Source organism: Canis lupus, chromosome 22 (genome assembly GCF_011100685.1).
Source record: "Canis lupus familiaris isolate Mischka breed German Shepherd chromosome 22, alternate assembly UU_Cfam_GSD_1.0, whole genome shotgun sequence".
Lineage (NCBI taxonomy): Eukaryota > Metazoa > Chordata > Mammalia > Carnivora > Canidae > Canis > Canis lupus.
In genome coordinates this window covers 58086309-58110998 of record NC_049243.1, presented here as the reverse complement: position 1 = coordinate 58110998, position 24690 = coordinate 58086309, and the positions used below count along the sequence as shown (strand labels likewise).

The following is a 24690-nucleotide window of genomic DNA, read 5'->3' as shown; positions in this document are numbered from 1 at the left end:
TCTGATTTTGCTGCACACCCAGTGAGAGTGTGTGTGGTCTCAGCTACGTGTGGCTTTATCCATCCCCACTCCATCTGTTTTTTGTAGACATCTCTGAGCCACCATTTTGGTTCAGTTGGACTAGCTGCTGTGAAGAAGGGTTGATATTCCTCGGGACTCTAAGTACAGAGTCCCTGTATACTCCTGTGGTATACACACAGCCTTCTTCTTCTAAATGCATGCATGTCCTCACAAGGCTGTGTGTGCAAGTCCAGGAAGGTATCAATCAGCAAATATCAAGAAAATCACAAATGAAAAGATTTGACTTAAAAGAATGTCAGACCACTATGGTCTTTGACTCGCCTCTAAAGTCTCATTGGAAAGGAAACCTTCGTTTTGGCGTACACCATTTCCTCTTCCACGCCTTCACCAGATCAAGGCTTTCCCTACCAAGAACTACAGGCAAATCGTGTTCCCAAGGATCACACTCCTCATATGCACTATTTAGTGGGATGACTATTGTGTATACAAGGAAAAGCTGTCCAACTCCATGTATCATTCACATAAGTCCCATGCTATATTTTCTTGATATCCTAAGGAAGACTTTGATTTAGAGGACTTCACGCAGCTCACATGAAAAGGGACCATTAAGGCCCATAAATGTACATGCACACACCATAATTCATAAGATGAGCATGTGCCCACCTTCTGAGACTGCCAGACATTCCTCCCTAGGAGCTGATCTCTTGATATTGTTTGCACAAAAACAGCACCTCAGTAGTTCATGTGTGCTATAATAGTCATGAATTAGAAGGTGCTGGACTAAGGTTTATCTGTAATCAGCTATTTTTAAAGTTGTTATGTAGGCAATGATTACAGAGAGAAAATTATTTAAATCCATACTATATATCATGTATGTTAAAAGAAAATTTGGCCCAGAGCTAAAAATCAAACAAGAAACTATGAAAAACCAGGAAAAAATGAAAACAAAACAAAACAAAACAAAACTTTACTAATTACAATTTTGGAAAAAGTATGCCAGATAAGAAAGGAAACTATGAAAGAAGTGGTTGACAGGTTTTTACCATAAAAATGTAAATCATATAAAATATGAAAAGCAGCCAAAATGAAAGAAATATGAATCAATAGTAGAGAAGATATTTGCATCAAATAAACCACATGAGAGAATCAATACCTATAATAAATAAAATTGTTCACAGATACAATAACACTACAAGGACTATAATAAATGAAAGAGCCCAGGAAATGAATGGAAAATGTACAATGGAACATAAATGGTGGGGATAAAATGTCTATCTTCCTAGTTATCAAAGAAATGCAAATTAAAGCAAGACTTGCAACCATTATATTCTTACTGATATTTTTTTAAAGGCTAGCATTCCACACTCTTCGGCCTGTTGGAATATTGTCATAAATAATAGGTGGCAGTATAAACCGACAGGGTTCTTTCTTGGGGAAAGCAGTTTGATAATGTCCCAATGCCATGATTTTCTCAGTCACTCTCATTCATTCAAGAAATATTTGCTAAAAAAAAAAAAAAAAAAGAAATATTTGCTAAGCATCTACTATGTGCCAATGATTCTACCATATGTTGGGAATTCAATCATGGACATGATAGACATATTATTGCCTTCATAGTCTTATAGCTATTCTAAGGAAACAGGTATTAAAAAATAAAATAGGGGCCCTTGGGTGGCTCAGTCAGTTAAGCATCTGCCGTCAGCTCAGGTCATGATCCCAGAGTCCTGGGATCGAGCCCCACGTTGGGCTCCCTACTCAGCAGTGCCTGCTTCTCTCTCTCTCCCTTTGCTTGCTGCTCCCCCTGCTTGTGCTCTCTCTTTTTCTGATAGATAAATAAATAAATAAATAAATAAATAAATAAATAAATAAAATCTTAAAAAAAATAAGGTGGGTATTCTGCATTAGTGTGGTAGGATTGCTGTAAAAAAATATTACAGGCTGGACATCTTAACCAACAGAAATTTCCATCCTCGCCCCCAGAATTCTGGAGACTGGAAGCCCCAGATGGAAATGTTGGCAGGTTTCCCTGCTCAGTGGGGAGTCTACTTTTCCCTCTCTCTCTGTGCCCCCTCTTGCTCATATTCTCTCACTCTCTCATGCTCTCCCTCAGATGAATAAATAAAATCTTAAAAAAAATAAAAATAATACATATTTTCAATAGCTGGAATACTTTTGATGAAGCACAAGTAACTATGTAATTGATTGGATTATAGGTTGGAGACCAGATTAAATGAGTAAATGAGAGGATGCAGTAACCTGGATTGCCCAGATAAGTTAGAACACAGAGTTGCCTTTGTTATAGAGCATTTAACCTCTCTGGCATCTGGACAATTTTCCCAAGAAAGCAAAATTTTAGCAGAAAATCTGAATAAAACACAGCAGATAAAAAGGGAAGGAGGAAAGAACATTCTAGAAAGAAAGCAGTGAGATGTTAGGGAGGGAGCCACAGGTCCCGGGGGCTCCTCCATGGTGAATGCAGGGGAGATTGCAGAGTCCAAGAGGGTGTGGGTCCTGTGAGGCCAGTAAGTGATGCTGAGAATTTGCTTCTTGATCCCAAGAACAATGGGGAGCCAGCTGGAAAGGATTAGTGGAGCAGAGGCATGACTTCAATTTATAAAATGCCCCTCTGGCTGCAGTAAGCATAATACTGGGGGCGAGGGTGTAGGGAAGAACATGTCCACCAGGACTCCAGGAAGAATCGTGTTATGATAGCTCAGGTGAGACCTGGTGGTGACAGGTTGTCTTCACACTGAGGTATAAACACGCTGGGAGGTACACGAAGTTTCTACATGTGTTTTGGGGGCAAAGGGGAAGCTGTAAAAGACTCACTTTTAAGATCCTTGAATTCCTTATGTAATCCGTTCCAAAGCTGCCCAGCCTGGAAAAAGGCCCACAGTTTGTAGGGACCTAGTTCTCCTCTCTCACTGCCTCAGCCAAGACTCTTTCTCAGAGGGGAGCTTGGCTGGGAATACTGCTGGCAGCCGGGGAAACCAGTGCCCTGCCCTGTGGTGGGGGAGTGGGGGGCAGGGGAGCGGGATAAGAAGCACGTGCTTCATCCCCCGCTGAGTGCACCCCTGCTTGCCCAATCTGTGCTCCTCCCCTCACTCCATCACCCCAATGGGAATGACTCCTCTAAGTTCTGGGTGGGCCTCTCCTTGGGAGCCTATCAAGTCAGGCTAGTGCTACCAAATCCAGATCACACACTATAGCTGGTCATAGGGCTTTGAGGGATTCAAACCACTCCACTCCTTACACTACTCACTTTAGATCTCATTCAATCCTCGCTAACATCTCTGCTGGTCCACGCAGCTTACCTGTGGATCCATTCATCTTCCCTAAAGGACCCCAGTTCCCAGTCCCCATTCTTTTTTCAGGCTATGCCTGCTGCATTTGTTCAGTTACCATCAAAATTGGACAGGGGCCTATGAAGAGATACCCCAGTGCGTCACCTGGGTACCTAATATATTTATTATCCAATTTCATTGGTAATAGGAGTCCTAGTTCCTCCTGATGATTGTGATCCATTACATTTTGAAGACAGTGACTCTTTTCCCTTATCTGCTGGTCTCTTGGCACAAGGAGCTTGAAGCTCCTGGGCAGGAGGTGTAGCTGTAGTTTAATGGGATTCTTTGTGTGTATCATGATGAGAGTGTTTCGCCTCTAAACCCACAGAGCCTAGAATTTTGGGGTCAAGAGGAATAAATTCCCTAAGCAAGTCACTGTAGGGGTAAGAGAAAATGGGGCCATTCTAATTTCCACATCTTGGTTCTTGGATGTACATATTCTACATATTAGAGACACAACATTGTATAATGGTGTTTGATTTGGGATATATGATATGTGATAGAGAACGGTGTCCCATTATCATATGGTATCACCTCCAAGATTGCACCTTACCTCTGCCTTCACGAGGCCACCCCATTGCCCTACTGGTCAGTAGTCTTGTGGAGGGTGTGTGTTGCGACAGGATAGCTGGATCCCATGGTTGTTGCTCATTCTTCAGCAGCTTTGCTGTAACATGGGGCTCTTGGTCCAACATGATGTGGTTCAGATGACTAAACTCTTGAGAGTCCTTGGGGAGTGGTGTTGGCTGAGGTCCTGCAGGGTAGGAAAGGCAAACCCATGGTGGAAATACATGTCAATGCCAGGCAAGTTAAGTTGCCATCAATTCTAGAGGAATCAACTTGCTACCAAGAGGCTAGTTGGCCTCCTCCAGTGCTGGTGCCACACCAGCGAGGCTCAGCATTCATCTTCATTGCTTTCAGGCTGGGTACTCTGCAGCAGCAGTAGTAAATTATCCATGGAGAAAGAGGAATTTTGCTGTTGGGCCCAACTAGCCTTAATCCCTGACACCCTGGTACTCCACTCAGGCAGTCATGATACCAGAGCCAAGGTAACCAGAGATTGATGCCAGCTGACATCATCTGGCCTAGCCTTTCTGTTTAAATGGCTGCTTAGTATTTCCTCCATGGTAGATGGCCTCTGGCAGACATTAATCCATGGCCCATAGTCTCTGGTGGACATTAATGCGTGATATGAAGATTTGCTCACTTTGTGACCATCCCCATAGCTGTCTCTTCTTGCATGGTCCCTGAACCCCCTTGTACACAATATTACAGTATTTTTCTTCCATACCCCTGACCAAGCAGCCAAGCCATTTGCCACTGCCAGTGAGTCCTGGTAAATTTTTGCCTCGCTCACTTCTCTTCCTATACAATATGGGTAACTGGATAAAATACCCGAAACTGTCCGTGGGGAGGATTTCCCTTCCTCACAGACTTCCAGTGCCAACCTGATGGGGCTGCGGTTCAGTAGCGGTTCATTGTCAGCCTGTACCCATGTGCTAAGCTGACCCATTTTCAGCCAAAACAAGTATTATAACATTTAGAAGTATTTAACATTTAGTTATTAAATGTACTTTGTTGGCCAGTTCTTTATTAACTTCATTCTTATGCATTTATTGGGCTGTGATAAAATTTCACTTCTTGAAAATTCTACAATTTGTATTTTGAACATACTTTAGTGTCTGTTATTCAATAGAGGCTTCACATTCTGTTTAAGGATGGTGCCTTCTAGTGAACTTAGGAGAAGCAAAGTGAGTTCACCCAGATATGCCTAGATGCAGACACCAGGACAGGACTACACGTGCAGGGGATAGATTGTCCTGGGTGCTGGTACAGTGGGAGGGCATGTGGGCCTCGTGCGAGTCTGACACTGATGAAAGGAAGGAGGAAGGGAAGACAGCCTGGGTAGAAGGAGTCTCGGACCACAGAGCAGATCCTTCTAAGGGAGGGTTGGCCAGGAGAATGGGAAGTCTTGAACTAGAGTTGCCGGTGGCTGCGTGTTGCACATCATGGGAAGAGCCTGCCAGGCTTGGTGGCTGTCTGTGAATGACCTGTGGGAGGGGATTGTGGTCATGGACACAGGAGACAGCAGCGGGAGCCCCAGCCTTTCATGGTCCTGCAGCAGGAGGTCTGAGTGGTGCATTTTCATGGCAACCGCATCACCGCGGTGAGGTAGGACCTCTTCCTTGGTCTGCACATGGACACTGGAAGGAACAGCCGTGCTCGAGTCAGATAGCAAAAGCAGACATATCAAGGCTTTGCAGATTACAGTCATGCTTTCTTATTCTTACCAAAAAATCAAACAGGGCTATAAGATTTCATTTCAATGAGTGTAAGCTTTCAGGGAAGACTTTCTCAGAATCATGTCATGTACTACCTAGTATTAAACTTTCCCAGTGGTGTTAGTTTCCATGGATTTTTTGCCTAAACCCATATCTGCTCTGCATGACTATAAGAACTTTACTATGTCCTACCCTAGATTCTCTTCCTGAGAGCTGATCAAAGCATCCTGTGACTGGAGAAAGTTGATGCCCTGGGTTTTGTTGACTTCAAAAGGGTGAGGTTGGGTGCTAATCACTATTAAAGATTCATTATAAGTAAATACTTGTGAATGTACCTGGGCATGTAAGTTGCTATTTTTAGCCTAAACTGAGGTTGGAATATCTGTTTTTGTGTGTGTGTGTGTGTGTGTGTCTATGTGTGTGTGTTTTAACTTTTCACTCAGCTACACACATTTTAAGCATGGAAAAATGGCTTTTGTGATTGATTATTCAGGAAAAAAAAAGGAGGTTTTCACATGCATTTTTTTTTTTTTTTTGGAAGGGGACAGTCTGCTTCTCATACTGTGCTTTAGAGCATTTGTATTGTGCTTATAGTCTCCTATTGCTTGGCTCACAATCTTCCAGTTGATGGTAATGGAAAGTCTTCCTATGTTTTAAGTGGAAACTAAGTGCTTCCTCTGAATAGGTAATCACAGTGTAGATCGGAAAGAAGAATTATGCCTACAATAAAACACTAATAAGCCTCAGGAACTATTTGCCATTGCTTTTTCATGTTGCAATTGCCTTTTTGCATTAAATAGCTAATGGCAGGAGTACACAGCTTAAGCTTGAAATAAAAATAATAAAGGACTACAGAGTTTTATAAACATATTTAGGAAAGTCAGCATAAATTCAAACATAAAGCCAAAAATAAGTGGAACAGAAAAATAAATAAACTAGCCCCAAACTGAAGTTTCTTTACTTGAAGTTCCAGCTTCTAGTTGAACTAGGACATTTGGTGGATGCTGAAGAAATTAGCTGTGGGAAGAAGGTCCTGGCACTTTTCTAACACTTTCTATGAATTGTAACTTACACTTGAAATAATACTAAATTCTGGTGGATGTTGTGCAATGCAAATATGAAGGAGATGGTTTTTAAATCATGCAAAAAGAAATGGTGGCTTGATGAAGAGTCAGTTCACCCTATCCCTGAGGGACTCAGAACTTTCTTCCATCATAGTTCCTTGGTTCCATCCTACCTAATACCTCTTGAGTTCCTTGTGGTCAAAGCTGTGGGTGGCCTGCCTCCTCGCTGGGTCCAGTTCTCCTTCTCAAGAATGCACAGACTCTCTATAACGTGGCCACAAATTAGAGCAGCATAGATCCACCTGCAGTTCTTGGGGTGGCTCTTGCTTTACTTAAGCCAACCCAAGGGGCTGGTTTCTCTCCATAGAACTGAGTTTAGGCAAGAGCACGTGGTGCAAACACAGCCAATGATGTCAAACAGCAGATTTGCTGGGTATTTGGCAATGATTTCTTTGCTTTTACAAAACCCCTCAAGGAAGTGAAGGACAATTGCAGTCATGGTATGAAGCTCAGACTCATGCCAGCTACTTTGCAACCACGGGATATTAGAAAGAGGAGCAAAACAAAGGATGGGAAAAGCCTGAGAAGGCTATGCAAGAATAGGAAAAACAACGGTGTCCTTTTGACCTTGAAGAATTTACTAGAGTGTTAAGCTATGGTTTTCATATCAAAAGTGAGAGTCAGCACTGCAGATCAATGAACCAGACTTCGCTGAGTCCCACTACAGTGGAGATGCTTTGCTGAATCCTGATGACAAAACATCCTGGGGGGGCCCAAGATCCCACCAAGGGTGGGTGAGAGTACGAGACCAACCTTCACAGCACTAACACATCATTTGCCTTTTACTCTCCGTCTCATAAGGGTATATGTAGTAAGTGTTTTCCAAAGTTTCTATGACCTTTGATATCACAGCATAATAAATGTAGGAGCAGATATGAGAATCTGATTGCTTTTTATTCACTAAAGCATTTTCAAAAATGTCAAATGGGGGCCATCGTATGAAGAAATGTGTTTTTTGAGTTATTTTTCATAGGTATATGTTATTTATGCTACCATGTAATAGATTTCTTCTTAATTGTAAAGAAGTTCATAAATATTTAAAATTTTTTTCTGAGCTCTGATTTCTAACGCAATAAATACCAGTAGATATGGTAGACATGAACGAGAGCTTCTTGGAATTCTCAATAATTTTTAAAGTGACTTGAGACCAAAATATTTGGGTACTGCAGACCAGAAATATACTTTTTAAATGAAAAAAGAAATCTTAGAGGTCATTTACAAAAAAACACTGATAGCAAATTTAAGGCATTTGTCCAAGTTTTCCCACTATCTCAGGACCCAAAGTGTGCTGATCCAACTTCCAAGTTTGTACTCCCCTAAGTACACTGTTATTGGTGGTAAAGATGTTGGTGCTAGAGCTTCCTGCAGTTTGGGGATGTTGGTTGAATTTCATCTTATTTCCTGGTCATTTGTAGAACCTGGTGTGTCATTGTTCCAACTTTTGTGTTTTAGAACTCCAAGATTTATGGGAGTAATTTTTTTTAAGATTTATTTATTATTTATTTATTTATTTATTTATCTATTTGAGAGAGAAAGAGTGCAAGGGAGAGAATCTCAGACACCATGTTGAGCATGGAGTTGGTTGCAGGTTTTCGATCCCAGAATCCTGAGGGTCATGACCTGAGCTAAAGCCAAGAGTCGGAATGCTTAATGGACTGAGCCACCCAGGCATCCAAAACCTGCAGGAGTTTTGATAATTGACTTGAAGTCACTTGAATGTTCGGAATATGATGATGATTTTTTTTTTCTTTTTTTACTAAAGTTTAGCCTCCAGATTGGTCTGAATGCCATCTCAAACATTTGAGGCTACCTCAAAGATGACAGCTCTTGGAAGAAAGGAAAGCATGCCATTACCAACAGCTGCCTTCTCGAGCTAGACTTGACCTGTAACTGGCATCATTATAAAATTCATATTCATTTATTCCTAGCTATGAAGTTAATATTGAGCTGTAATTTGGATAAGTTACCTGCTATTAATTAAACTAATTACTGTGATTATGAGACTCAGTTAAAAATACTTTTTAATTTTACAACACTGTGACTTCCTATAGATTTAGGGGAAAAAGAAGGAACAAAGTGATGAACACATAGAAATAAAGAAGAAGGGAAAAGGCTAGGCCCCACACACTGGTGATGATTCCACTCCCAGCCATATGCAGAGATACTATGTCTACCTACCAGTTTGCATTCCTCACTGCATACTTAGCACATCTCCACCTTTGCTGCGTATGACTGGAGAAATGGACGTTGGTAGAGAAGATTTGAGAATACAACAGATACAAGAAGTAAGAAGTGCGACCAGCATGGGAAGAAGGGCTAGACCTGATGGGACCGAGTGAATATTGGGGAAGCACAGAGTATCTCTCTGTCTGTTATCTGAGCTAGATAGTATTTGCTTTGACTATGAATATGTAAACCATGATTAGCTATTTCAGCATTGGGATCCATTATCATTCTGTTCATCTGCTCAGCTGTATTGAATACACATTAGGTATTTGAGAAACTTCTTTTGAAAGAATAAACCAATGCTAATGGTAGGCATAATTGCCAACCCCTCCAAAGATATCTGCATCCCAATCTCCAAGGCCTGTGGGCTGTTACCTTAGTGGCAAAAAAGGCTTTGCAGATGTGATTAAATTAAGGGCCCTGAGATGGGGAAATTATCCCGGACTATCTAGGGTGGGTTGCCCAGTGCAATCACAAAAATCCTCATAAAAGGGAGAATTGAAAATGTAAGAGGTCAGAGTGTGATGTAAGAAGGACCCAATTCATCATTGTGGCTTTAAAAATGGAGGAAGAGAACCACAAACCATGGACTGTGGAAGCCTCTGGAAGCCACAGAGATAAGGAGACTGATTCTCTCCCAGAACCTCCCAAGAAGTACAGCCCTGCTGACACCCCAATTTTAGCCCAGGGTGTCCATGTCAGACTTCTGACTTCCAGAACCATTAGATCTTAAGTTGATGTTCATGTAAGCCACTAAGTCTGTAATAATTTGCTATAGCAGCCACAGAAAATGAATACAGTGTTCAGTAAATATTTATTGAAACTGAACTAAAAAAGCTTACAAATATGTAATGTATGATACACTAAACATACATGGAGAGAGAAGAATTTTAATGCCAGAGGTTCCAGTTGTTAAGTTCCTGAATGTAATGTTTCAGCATAGAAGATGAAAGATAGGACTCAAATTAAGATTCAGAAGGGAGAAATTGCAGCCAACCTAAAGAACCAATTTCCTTGTAGCATCTCCTGGAATAGCATTCGGAAAAGACAAAATTAAAAATTACTGCATAAAAAATTACTGCATTTCCATCACTTCAGTATCTTCTTTGAACTTGTGTTTTGGTAGCACATGAAAAAGTAGCTTGAAGCCCATTGAGTGGTGTTTCTTCTGTGCTGTGTTCCTCAGGAACCCTCATTGACTTCTCTGGTCCACAGCTCCTCTGACCTGGTGAGCCTCTGCCTTCAAGAGCTCTACATAAGAAATAGTGGTTTTTAGTAATGAAAGTATTTTGAAAAATGGAAAGCATATCTTTTCTCCCAGTTTATGTATCTGGTGAGAAAATGGAGGAACACTGCATCTTTTTTTAACCAAGATAACTTTTATCAACCTACTTCTGATATGTGGTCATAGTAACTGAAATTAACACTGAAATCCATGTTATTGCAAATGCTTTTCTTAAACTGCCAAGAATAATATATTACTAAACACCCTTCATTTTTTCTAATAGCCATATAGATATACTGCTCTCTAACCAGATTTGGAGAAATAGTACAATGCTTTCTTTCTGGAGGAAAAAAAAAAGGTATGTTCCTTCATTATCTTTTGGTTTCTAAAAATAGCTTGGAATTAAATGTCATGTACCTTTGGAATTCATTTTATAAATATACTTGGTAACTAGGAAACTCACATTGTCATTATTTATAATCTAGGAATTCTTTCCATGGTAACTGTTATAAGGTCACAATTATGAAGCCACACTGGAGGCTAAGAGGCTATTTAAGAATTCACCAAAAAAAAAAAAAAAAAAAAAAAGCCTATTCACAGGAGATGGTAATGTCTGATGATCACCAGATGAATGAGGTGAGGGCTTACATATTTAAGTGAGTGGTCACACCTGCCATTCAGCTTGGTCTTCTCTACCATGGACCTTCTTTTGGCCAAGAAATCTTGCCAGCAGTACCAACTCTCATTTTACAACCTTGGAGATTCTGTGTGCCATTTATAGCATTTTCTCCTGCTTGTGACATTAATTGTATTGGTACATAATGGGGCTGCCAAAGCCCAGGATTTAGGAGAGAAGTAGGAAGCAGCCTCTGTCTGAGGCTCAGACTACACAAGTTCAAGTATGGTCTTCCCCATGTCCCAGAGCCTTGCTAAATAGCTCTCAAGAAAACCTGGGGTAAGGCCTCAAGAAATAAGTCCCCATGGTCAGCTTTTGCTCCAATCCCACAAGAGATGGAACTGGGCCCTTGAGGAGCCACACTAATAACACTTGCTCCAAGAGATCTTCATAGTTGATTTGTCCTAATGGGGCACCCAACCTCCCATCAGGAAACTGACAACCCTTGCAGTGCCAACGTCTACCTGACCCCTCCCAGGCATGAGCAGGAGATGCCACCAGGACAGTATGGTGAGAACAGCAGTCAGCGAAGATCCAGGGGTCTAAACATGATGGGACAGTTTTGTTTTTCTTACAACCAGATTTGTTAAGGAGGACTTAACCCCCATTTTGTACATAACAGTAAGGGAAAACAGGTGTCATCAAACACTACAAAGAAAAGTGAAAAAAAAAAAAAAAGAAAAGTGATATGGATGAAGAATTTAGAGTATAAAATTCACTGAAATAAAGCTCTCGTAAATGCCAGAAAGTCATACAACTTCAGAAACGTCTTCTTGGGGGTAAAGCACATGGTTCATGAGATTCATTCATACAATGCCATAAAATTGGCGATACCTACCTGATCCAGCTTGGTCCCACTAAAGTTTATGATCCAAAGGACATCAAAAAGCAATTTAAATAATTACCAATACAAAGAAAGGGAAGTAAGCAACACCTTACTCATAATTAAGTAACAACATATAGAAATGAGATGCTATGCTATTTTTTTTAGGCTTTCAGATTGGCAAAGACACTAAAAATTCAGTATTTCACAATAGGACAGCAGATGTCTTCTCTGCTATTGGTAGGAGTGAAAATCGGCAGAACCTCTTGAGAGAGTATTTGGGGAATACCCCACAAAATGAAAGAGGTATTTACTTTGACCTGCCAGTTTCACTTTGGGACCTTGTATCTTCTCACATCTGTATGCAAGATTTACTTTGTAGCATTGTTTGAAATACTAAAACTGCAAACCCTATAAATGTCCATCAGTAGGGAATTGATTAGTTAAATTATGGTACCTTTAGAAAGTAGAGCTATTTTAAAAAAAGAAGATAGATAAATCTATGCAAATACAGAAATTTATTCCAGATATGCTTTTATTTTTTAAAAGATGCACAACAACATAAGGAATACATTCTCATCTGTACCATAACACAAAGAAAAGAAAATATATTTATAGATGTTCACAAACCTAGAAACTTCTGAAAGATACACAAGAAACTGCTGGTTCCCTCCGAAGATAATGAATGAGCAAAGATTGTTTTTTTCATTATAGTTCTACTTGACTCAGGGGAAAAGTATACAATATACATGTGTTTCTTTTAATTGCAAAACTAATTAGTTAAAGTAGCCCATTGACTGATTACACATGCAAGGGCATAAAGAAACAGAAAAGTTAGGAGACAGATTTCAAGACTATATATTACTTGGTGTTATTACTTTTAATAAGTAGCCAAATAAAATTATTCAGGGTATCTATATAGAGAGAACTATACATATACCCACTGAAGATTTATTTGTAACAGCACAATAATTTTATAAATAAAACAAGACAATTACTTTTGGCCATGATAAAGTAATTGGGACTAGCATAGCCCTACCAGCATAAGTGACTCCAGAACTGCACGAAATTGAAGAAGCAACTATGTTAAGCTGTCAGATGACAGGAAGTGCAAGACTGGGTTCCCTGAGAGAAGAGACACACAGCAGTTCTGGGTCAATACAGCTTTCCATGCACTCAAGGCAGGGAAATGGAGCCCCAGGGAAGCAGGATTGGAAGCTGCCAGGTGGCCTGAATTTGTGGACAGGACCCAAAGAGAGAAGGAATGTGTGCCATTAAGAGCCCTAGAAGGTGCCCAGGGTCCTTGCATGTCTGTGGGCAAATACGAAGCAGTGCTAAGTAAGGAGGGACCCCTGGCCCAGGAGAAGGCAGCTGGGAAGCTGTGAGTCAGGGGCGATGCTGGCCTATGGCAAACTGCACATGGAAAGAGGGGGCCCTGCAAGAGACCAGGCATCCGGCCACCACCCAGGAAAGGCCATGTCTTAGAAGAGGGCTGCTCTTGTCCCGTCCCAGCAAATTGTAAAGAAAACCTTGAAAGGACCAAGGTGCCAGGCAGAATCAGAGTGGGCCGTCCCGGTAGTGGCTCTCCACGCCATGTGTGGAAATGGTGCCGAAGAAGAATATTTAGTAAAGGATCCAGCCTCTGTAACAAAGTCCCATGGATTAGATTCCTTAAACAACAAACATTTAGTTCTCATGGTTCTGGAAGCTGGAAGTCGGAGATCACGGTGCCAGCGCATTCAGGTTCTGGAGAGGGAGCCCTTTGGAGTTCTGTCCTCACGTGGCCTTTCCTTGGTGCGTGCTAGCAGAGATAGCAGTCTCCTGTCTCATCTTCCTTTTACAAGGACATGAACCTCATCACTGGGCTCCATCCTCATGACCTCATCTAAACCTAATTTCCTTCCAGGGGCCTCAATTCCCAACACCATCACACTGGGAGGTTGGGCTTCAACATTAATTTTGAGAGGACATATTTGGTCCATAACAGATATCCACTATATTGATTAAATAACATGTGCGTGTCTGTGGGAGGAAGAGAGAGAGAGAGAGAGAGAGAGAAAGATCTGGAAATGTATAACTTGAAATGTTAATAATGTTTATGTTTGTATGTTCTATAAGATCGTGTATAAGAATTTTCCAAAACGCATTTTTTCCCCTTTGGGGTCTTCGTAAATATTATTTCTTATGCCTGGAGTACTAGGTCTTTGTTAGTCATTAGAAAATGCATATTAAAACCACAGTGAGATACCACCTCACAACCAATAGAAGGGCTCATTAAAAAGTCTGTCAACAAATAATCATGAGGATGTTGATTCCCAGAAACTCATGCATTGCTGGTGGGACCATAAAAGGTAGGACCACACTGGAAAATGACTTGGCAACTTCTTCAAAGTCGAACATAACATCTACTGTATAAACCAACCATTCTATTCCCCAAAGAAAGGAAACCGATGACCACAATAAGATTTATACAAAAATATTTGTTAAAGATGTATCCATAATCATCCAACTTAGAAACGGTGCAAATACGTATCAACATCTGGAATCACATCGGTGTCCAGGGAGGGAGACTCGGGGACCTGGAGGGCTGGGGGCTCCAGGGTTTGTCATTACCTGGCTTTGCACTATTAAAATTATTTACCATGTGCACATATCTAACTTGGAAATGTTTGACTAAATATAAGTTGCCCACAACATGATGGAACATGCCAGGGCTTAAATGAGGAAAATCTTCAGTATCACAGTATGTTTGCAAGCCAACTTTGGATTCTCTTTGAATCAACAAATTTGTGTTTAGAAATGTATCTGAGGGATAACAAGAATGTCCTTTAGAGGTGGTTTAAATATCCAAAAGCTGGATCAACGACAGTGTGTCATTACAAGTGCCGCCAAGCCACCACTCAGGTAACGGTGAAGAACACTCAGCAGAACACTCAGAATACACACATGTGGTATGAGACACAAGAGGGGTATTTGTGTGTGGCGTCTGGAAGGGTGTGCTGTGAACTGCTAATAAGGAATTTGCCCTCATTTTCTAGGAGAACAAGTCTAAATTCTCTAAAAGGCTTCTTTTCTGTCTTAGTTCTTAGAAAGCTGTGGCCTGACGATGTGTGCTCACAGGACTGGCTTCTCTCCAACCTTCAAAGCCTCAGCCTTGGTTAGCTGCAGCCAGGCCTCTTTTGGATGGGCCCCCAGCCCTGCCTGCCCTCAGCACTGTTCTCAGCCGCGGCTCCGAGCACCTTACTCACATGCCATTTATCTCCGTTGCTAATCTGCGGTGATGCAGCCAGTTTGGATCCCTTCCCCACCCTCTTCAGTCTGAGGCTGGGTGTCTGTCTCGACCGCTGGGACACCCAGTGTGCAGCTGCATATCTGGTACATGATAAGCACACAGCATGCACCTGCCACGTGAGGGAAGGAAGAGAAGAGAGAGCAAAGCTAGGTACAGGGCAGGTGTGGGGGGCAGGCCAGGGCTGGTCACAAAGTTACCTGCACTGAACCCACAGGTGCAGGAAATGAAACCACCTCTGTATCTCCAGTGACTCTGCCTTCCTCACAAGCTCTTACCATCTGGGCTATGGGTCTGAATGTAATCAAATTCGTTGTACTCAGTAGGGGATTTGACCAGCCTCTGTTGGGCACCGAGTGCCCCTAGAATAGTGTCTGGCACATTTTTGGCATTCGCTAATCATTCTTTGAAACCCTGGAATTAGGCTGTTTTGAGTAATTACTGAGTCTTTCAAGATTTCCCTCATCTTCCCCTTGCTGAGTTCCCAGGTGATGCTGGGGTGCTTGTCTTCACGCTGTCTCCTGTACAGCCCTTTGGCTTCTGCAGCAATTTCCCTTGTCCCCCCCCCCCCCCCCACACACACACATGATGGAATCTCAATGAAGCCTGGGGCTGGCCCACTCTTGCTTTATCCTCTCACAGCTCTGGGTCCAGACAATGAGTCATCATGACCCTTGCTGGTCCTACAGAGTCCTTGGGGATCCACAGTGCAGTGCGTGAAGGTCTGTTGGGTAGCTCTTGGCTCTAGGCTTATCTGACCTCACAGCAGTCTCCTCAGGCCGAATGGACTCTTTCAATATCACCTGGCAGTACATAGGAACTTGGTTTCCTGGGAGCACTCTTGGGAGAGCCCAGCCTCTGTCTGACTGACCGACATGAGGCCTCATTGGATTATATTACTTCAACGCCTGGGACACGGTGTGGAACAGCTTCAAGAGTGAAGTCCTTACAATGATACAAATCCAAGCTAGAAAGAATAGGTGTGTTGAAGGTAGAAAAACAGATGTTAGAACCTATGCTTCTTTGGCTTTGTTATGTATTAAATTTAGGTTAGAAATTCTATGTCCACACAAATTCTAGTGGCATGAAGCCTATGATAAGGTCAAGATTGCCATCTCTCTTAGGCTTAATTGTGTTAATTGTATTTGGTTAAAATGGATGGAAAGAAAGATGACTGACCTCCCCATCTTTGTGGGCATGTGCACGTGTGAGTGTGCAAGTCCAGGTGTGGGTGTGCACACGCGACTGTGCATGTATGTGTGCACGCACTTGTGCGTGTGTGCCTGTGAATGCTGTGCTATGGTTGAGACCTCCCCACAGTTATAGAACCAGATGAGAGGACATTTTAGATGTCCGCTTTTTAAAGCATTCCTTCATGAAGACCAAAAAAAAAAAAAACCATCTGAACACAAAATATCAGGCAGCAGAAAATTAATCCAACAGGCAAGACAAATAAACCCTAACTTCTGCTTGTATTCACAGATTTAACTTATAATAATAAAACTACTTGAGAAATTAAGGCAGATGTCGTGCTGCTGTTCAGAGGTGCCTGGCTGCTTTATTTAATCAGCTTATCTAACGAAACTGAAGAAGTGGCAGGACACACAGGTAACTGATATGCTGGTGATGCTGGTGGTCAGCCAACTACGGAGATAGATCTTCCCATGCGCCCTTGGACGGGAAGCCCGGAGCCCACCAACTCCACTCGGCCGCTCTGGCCTCCCGCACTGTGCCACCTCTGCTTGCTGGGATGGATCCACTTACACGGGGGGACAGGGGACTCCAGCCCAGAACAAAGATAAAGGATGGCAGTGTTTCTTTTGTTGTCTCTTCTGGACTTTCATTGCTAATCTCTGTCGGTCTGTCTGTCTGTCTCTCTCTCTCTCTCAATATGTGCCCACACATACATACATATGTCCATGTGCTACAAATACATAATTATATGCATTACATATAGCTGTATATAAAATATGTTTTATGATTCCAAAATATTTTCACATACATTGCTTATTTTATATTTTTGCAAATGCTTGACTTGGAATATTAGGCAGGTACCAATTTCTTTGTTATTTATAATTTACCAACTAGGAAGTCCAACAGCCCTCGGAGCCTATTACAAGGCATTAAAAAGTAAGTAGGAACCAGGCTGGAAAGAAGAAACACAGAATGAAAGGAAAATGAAAAATTGTATCAGATAAATAAGATTGAGAATGTGCAAAGGTTTGAATAGAAAATGTACTATCTAGGAATCTGAAGGTTTTAAAAATCTCACTGCTTAATGAGAGGAAAACATAGGAAACATTGGCTTTTGTTTTCCAGACAGCAAACTGAGACACAGGAGGACCTAGAGCTATTTTAAGGTCACATGACCAGAAGGCATCTGACTCTCAGTTCACACCTGGGTCTCTGTTGGGACATTCGTGCTCTTTCCAACAGACCCTGCAGTGAGGCTCAATGCTAAACTTACTAGCTGCTGATGTAGGCGAACCTACTCCTTAAAAAGAGCAGCCACTTGAGTCTTGATAACCTAGTGCGTCATTGCAGTAATGTAGACTGTCTTCTAGCTCGAAGAAAATCTATATGACTGAGTTACATACAGTTGGGTTGGTCCAGATAATGGGTACTGCTTGCGACAATGGCCAAAATGATGGAGTTGGGACAGCCACATTCTAATTCATGGCAGATAAGTAGAGAATACACTGAGGAAAATGTAAATTTCCCAATGGCAAGAAATGTTTATCTTCTCTGGGCTTCGCTGATGTCTTAGGCATGGAAGCATTCACAAGCAGGAAGCACACAAACTGCAGACACCTGCTGGACAGACAGAGGATTTATTTGTTTGCCTAAAGCATTGTGAAACATGGCCTTAGGTAGGATGAATGTGCTGTCCCACACATGCCTGGGAAATGTCCCCATTGGAGCATGTCATTGTGTGCAGACTATGGGTGGTCAGAAGCTGTGGTGTGGGGATCCCTGGGTGGCACAGCGGTTTGGCGCCTGCCTTTGGCCCAGGGCGCGATCCTGGAGACCCGAGATCGAATCCCACGTCGGGCTCCCGGTGCATGGAGCTTGCTTCTCCCTCTGCCTGTGTCTCTACCTCCCTCTGTGTGTGTGTGTGTGTGTGTGTGTGTGTGTGTGACTATCATAATAAATTAAAAAAAAAAAAAAAAGAAGCTGTGGTGTGTCTGCGAGCAGAATGCTACTTTGGACATAGCCAGACACCGAAAACTTAACGCACTTGCCCAAAGGCTGACCACTTCCAGACTGGGAAGAATTTACATCACAAAGGCAGGCTTCTGGCTCCTCTGTGCTCTGAGCACTCCATAAACCACATGTTCTCAGCTGTGTCAGGTGACAGGTGTCCATCAGGAATAATTGACGCACATGTTCTCCCTTTGTCAAACATGCTTCCCCAAGCCCATACCAGGCAGGTCAGCCCTCCTGCTAGCTATCAGCCCTAACTGAGCCATCTTTCCAGGCTTTTCCATATCCTCCTTTTCCATAACTCCAACTCAACTCCTCCTGGAGCAGTAGACTTAAATGGATGCATAGTAGGGTCATTCTTTCTCTGAAAACACATTTTTATTCCCAGCTCACTGGAAGTGGATTCTTATTTGATTTGTTATTTTGCTCAACAAGGATAAGAAGGAGTCATTGCATGCACGAAACCAATCTGCACTGGACATGGAGCCTCTTCTTCAACAGGTAGCTTCTGTGAAGAGCTTCAGCAGCCAGTGCCATCCCCTCAGAAAGGAGTGCCTGTGGCTTTAAAGCTCCCTCTTTTCATCTTTTAAGAATTCTATCATTTTTATCATCTACAGAAATTCATCAACTCATTCATTGTGTGTTTCTCTCCATGTCACTGATAGCATTGAAAATCAAATTCTCTTCCTCTTTTGTTTTACAAATACTTTAAATTTATTTTTGTAGCATGTATCGAAGCCCTTTAAAATGTCTATTTTAATGTAGCAAGAATTTGATTCAGTATGTTAACATCATTTCAAATGCTAATAGCTTTATGAAAATCTGGTGTTTGTTTTCTAAGGAAAATAAGACATTCTATGGATAAAAAATATTTATACCAATTTACCCAGGATGCTCCAGGGTGATAGAATGGTCCATTACACCAGGACACATGAAAAAAGCACTAAAATGGGGGTCACAACTCTGAAAATAAAATCAGAGGAAAAAACCCAGCTGGAAATAACCCCAAACGTAACCTCTGTTGTGTCATATGGTGTGAGGCATACCTGACTTGTTTTCTTTTTTTGCTTCTAATTTTTTAGTGAGAGGCTATTCTACAGTGAGAGATAAGCCTCATTAAGAATTATGGTTCATGGGGCTCCTGGGTGGCTCAGTTGGTTAGGTGGGCACCTCTTGATTTCGGCTCCCGTCGTGATCTCAGGGTCATGGGATGGAGCCCTGCATCAGGCTCTGCATTCAGCAGGGAGTCTGCTTGAGAGTCTTTCCTTCTGCCTCTTGTGCCTCCTCTCCAAATAAAATAAATAAATAAATAAATAAATAAATAAATAAATAAATAAATAAATAAAATCTTCTAAAAAGATTATGCTTGACTTGTTACCAATGAGAGCGTGTCAGTAGTTGCAGGACAGTGTAAACTGACAATAGTGTTTGGAATATGCCTTAACTAGCGTGGTTATAATTATCCAGACCACTTTATATTTTACGTTCTGTGTCCACACATTTGTGTATTAGTCCTAGCACCAGCTGTCCAGGAATCAGGGACCCCAGGTTGGGTCAGCTCTCTGGCACCCCCTAAGTACCTCAGCCATACCCCAACCCAGGCAGGGACAGGAGCCTCAGACAGTCTGGCCCTGGGGGTTTCTTCCTGTCCTGAGCTTTAGTCTCCTTCTGTGTGCCCTTGTGTCCATGTGATCTTAGAAAATAAGCCCAACTGACTTCCACTGCAGAGTGGTTCACGTGTCTGAGACAACTCTCAAAACATTTTGAATTTATTCTTTCCCAGTTCCTCCCTTTCTGTAAATAGAAAGATTCAAAATTTTCCCGTTACACATTCATTTTTAATTGGAACATGCATCCTTAGAGGCTTCCACGCAGGAAACCTCCCTCTCGACTTCCACTGTAGGCAGGCAAAGGTGTGCGTGGGTGTGATTTTGTCTCTGCCAGCCTGATGTGGCTGCCTGGGGTCTGACCTGGGAGCAGAGATGGTAGGTGCTCTGTCTTTGTCCCTGCCCCTTCCTCAATGTCTCTCTTCTTCTGTCTCTCTCTGTAGAGGCTGTACCAAGTTTCCAGCAAAGAGAAGCTCTGTTAGAACTGGCCTCCTGGCCTGTTGTGGAAAGGGTTGTTTTAGAAGTTGTCCGTAAAGCTTAGCTCCAAGCCTGGACTTAAAGCTATTTCACTGGTTCTACGAAACTCAACAATTCGCTGCCAATAAATTCATTTATTTTTATGGATATTGGCAGGAACCACTCTCTACTATTTACAATTAGGGATTCCGACCACTAATTCTCTCTACGGAAGAGCTCCCCAGACTTTCTCTGTTCATGGCACCCTAAATGCCTTACTGTTTTTCATAACATGCTGAGGCCAAGAGAAATATCTAACAGTATATATTTATTAAATACATATGTGTACTTAAAATTTATTAAACAGTCTCAAACATCTTAATGAGTATTTATATCCTGGCAATTTAGTTGTTGCTGAAAAGAAAATAATAGAGAAATATTGAAAGCAAAACTATGGACTTCACTCTTAAATAAGCATAATCCCTTGCCGAGGGAAGTGCATACCTGTTGGCCACCGCACAACTTGTTTAATCTTGGACTGGATTGAACACAGCGCCCTTTTTTCCTGCTCATATTGACGTTCTCGTACAACTTGCTTTCTTACACAAAAGCCAAAAGTCTGGCCCTACTGAGATATGATGTCATCAAATGAAGAGTAACATGAGCTAAGGTTGAGATTGAATTACCGAGCTGATAGTTCATGAGATGGACAACAGATGTAGGAACATAGCTTCCCTCAAATGTGCAAAATATCCTGTGTCTCCCTGTGTTTCCTGAGGCTCACCAGAGGCCTCTCAACACACAGTTTAAGAACCATAGCTCTAGGATAACATAAGGTATCATCGAAATACATGATACAAGATAATGTACAAAGTAGGATTCCTCATGTATTCATCAGGCATGTGCTGAGTGCTGCCCTATGTCCTAGCAGCCCGGGATGTACAGATACATAGTTCTGCATTCAAGAACCTTAGAGATCACTGAGAAAATAGCCATCTGCCGAATCTGAAATACAGTCGAGTCTTTATTTTTATGGAGGTATGTAAAAAATGCATTGGGAACACAGGAAAAAAAAAAAAAGAACCAAACTCTGCATGAGAATCAAGAAGGGATTTATCAAAAAGACAACACTTGGAAAGAGATGTAAAGAATGAGCAGAACATGTGTCAGTTGGAAAGATGGAAGGAGAGCATTCGGGATGGGGAGGAAAAGATGCAGGAAAAGGGAGTGATGTGTTCTGGGATCTCACTTGAGTCAGGGATGGAGAGGCAGCGGCACAGGCAGAGAAGAAGCAGGCTCCATGCAGGGAGCCCGACATGGGACTTGATCCCGGGTCTCTAGGATCACACCCTGGGCTGAAGGCGGCGCTAAACCACTGGGCCACCAGGGCTGCCCCATCACAGTGGTTCTTAACTGGCATGAGTTTATTCCCAAGAGGACTTTTGACTGTGTCTGCAGACATTTTAGCTCATCATAAAAGGGGGTGGCTGCTGAAAACTAGCAGGTAGACTATGAAACAACCTGACATGCACAGAACACCCCTGGCAACAAGGAACTACCAGGCCCAAATTGTAACTAGTGCTGAGGCTAAGAGCCCTGGACATGGGAGAGACTAGTGTGACTCCTGAATCGTGACGATAGTCCAGAGAGGATGTGTCTGAGTTGATAATACATTGGTAGAGATTAAAAAGCAATGGCTGTATTTGCAACACTGTTTAAGGGGTAGAATCCACAAAGTTAGGATTTTTGATGAGCTCTGGGGAGAAGGCTGCCTTTAGGATCAGGCTCAGGTCTCTGAGAAGAGCTGCAGAGTGAACTGTGGTGCCATTCATCATAGCAGGGAGCGCTCAGCGACAGCCTGGGACTGGGTACGAATGAAGCTGGTCCTCCTGGATTCCCTGTGCCTGGCAGGAGCTCAATATCTGCTGAATGACTCAAAATGGATTTTAGAGGTGTTTGAAAGTCCCAGGGAGAGAGATGGAGTTGCAGTGCTCTCGACATCTATCACGTCCCTTTTCTTCCTGTCCATGAATAAAGGAAAATTTCTATTTATACATTAGTTTACTCGTCTATCATTGATCTCTCCCCTCTAGAATGTAAGTTCCATGGCAGTGGGGATCTTGTCTACCTTCCTGGTTGCCCTCTCCCCAAATCCTGGAACCATGCTTATCACTGAGCAGGTGCCCCCCGCGTAACTAGGATGAACATGTGCATGCATCCGGACACGTGGGCACGCGTGCAACTCACAGAAGAAACTGTACAGAACTTGGTCAAGTTCCAGGAAAAGAAAATAAATCCTTGAGTAGGTGTCTCACCTGCACTGGGCATGATCATCTCAGAAAAATATTAGCTCCTAAGAGGAGAACCGATCTTGGAAACCAAACCAAACTTGAGAAATAGCCAAGATTCAGCATTCCAAGTCAGAGAAAGGGAAAGTCTATAAAGGAGTTAAAGAAGGAGCAGTGAGAGATAGGGATAGAAACCCAAAACAAACAAAAGCCAGGTAGAGAGTGAGGGTGGCCAGCCGGGAAGGAGAGCAGGGCAGAGGAGTGAGCGCATCCTTAGGGAGCCGCCGCATTACAGCGCCCAGAAGGGGAGGCACCTGTTCAACCTGCCTGGTGGAGATCATCGGCCACAGGCAGAAAGGTTATTCTAAGCCTTCCACCCTCTAGTCCATCACGAGTGTCACCTGAAACCCCAACCCTACAAGACCCCGCCTGCCTGCAACCCCAGCCAGGAGCCCCTACCGGCTCTTCCCACTGGATCTTGGCCTCCTGCACCCCCAGCCCCCACCAGGCACATCCACACAGGGTCCTTCCTCTGGCTGAGGTCCCCCCTTTGCCTGTCAGTCCCTGGGGCTCCTGTAGCCATTTCTTCCCAGGGGGATCCCTGGCCGGTCCCCGTGGCACTGGCACGGGAGGGACTTGAGTACCGGCCAACTCTGTGACTGCCCAGAAGAGAACCCCAGATCAGGGTGGCTGAGGAAGCGAAGGCAGGAAGGAATTAGAGACCTGTAAACCATTCTTCCTGGGAGTGTGATTCTTTCAGAAAGCATAAGTGTGAAGATACTGATTCTACCAAATATGTTCTCCTGCCGTCCACATTCCTCCATCTTGTCCTCAGACAGAAGCATCGAGAAATCCTATAAAAGTGCCTACACAACCCAGATACTATTATAACCAGGGGTGAAGCACACACTGGCTGGGCACTTGCCACGAGCCGGGCCGTGAGCCCCCGTGGAAGCGCAGCCCGCATTAGAGGCTTATGGAGCATTTGTCAAAAGGAAAAACGAATGACTTTTGCAAATGAAGAGCCTGGCTTTAGAGAGATTCAGGAACTTGCCCGAGGTCTCCCAGCCACTCAGTAAAAGAGCAGCTGTGCGGCAGCTCCAGCTCCAGCTCCAGCTCCGAGATGCGAGATGCGGCTCTGATTTCCTGACCCCTGCCGGTTGCGGGTGGTCCAGGCACTACTGCTGTCTGCAGAGGGGCTCGCCGGCTGCCTGGTTCGGACCGTGTTTTAGGATTTCACCCAGACTCTCCTCCCCAGCCTCCCGCTCTGGTTCTTATAGGAGATCCATATTCTCTCTGTAGGTGACATGCAAGTAACTGAACAAGAGCCGGGGAGGTCCCTCTGAAACCTGATGGGTCAGGTGCTGGGTCTTCAGGAGGAGAAACCGGACCCACCCCTTGCCCAGGCTGCCTCTTTTGTTCTTTCTCAAGAATCCCGGGATCGATAATTGAAGGAAGCCATCTCCCATGCAGCACCGGTTTTCGCCTTCTCACAGATAAGAGATTATTTCCTGGGTCTATTGATTTTGAGATTCTTGAGAACAGAGTGAGTGTCCCCGCGTGTGGGAGTGTGTATGTAGGAGAGTACACTTCAAGTACACTTGAAACTACACTCATGCACAGTGGTCTGTTTTTCATATATGCCTCACAAGCATCAACTCCATGTGAAAATTTCAGTGCTCAAACTGCTGAGATCAAAGACTCCTTGTTACTTAATAATCCCAGTAAAGCCCCTGCCCACGTGGTTAATGGAAGCACGTCATGCCTACCAGCCTGTTAAAAATGATATAAACGAAGTATAGAAAATGCTCTGCAGGGAACAGTCTCAGGCTGGTCCCTTTAGAGATGATTGAGATGGACTAATAAGCCTCTTTCATGTCTAATTGATAGGAGTCTAATTATAGAGCTGCTCCATTCCAGCGGTTATCCTCATCTGCCCACGTCGCCGCGCCGAGCCTGCACCCCTGCCATCGTGCCACCCTGCCTCCACTCTCACTGTCGCCTGCGTCTTCTCTCAAACTTCAATAGCCATCCTTTTAGGAGACGTGTTGTGATTTGCAAACTTCTCCACAGCAACACTGTACATTTAACACAGAAGGAAGAAATCCGAGGGAGAACTCTTTGC

General features: G+C 43.1%; 1 long non-coding RNA gene across 1 annotated transcript in view; it reads left to right on the top strand.

Moving 5' to 3' along the window:
• LOC119865236 overlaps positions 1-16821 on the top strand; it is a 37993-nt gene extending 21172 nt beyond the window's left edge. The window contains exons 2-3 of the long non-coding RNA XR_005376595.1: positions 10506-10580; positions 14804-16821. This is a non-coding gene — a long non-coding RNA (uncharacterized LOC119865236). The remainder of the gene's footprint in view (positions 1-10505; positions 10581-14803) is intronic.
• Positions 16822-24690: the final 7869 nt, after the last annotated feature.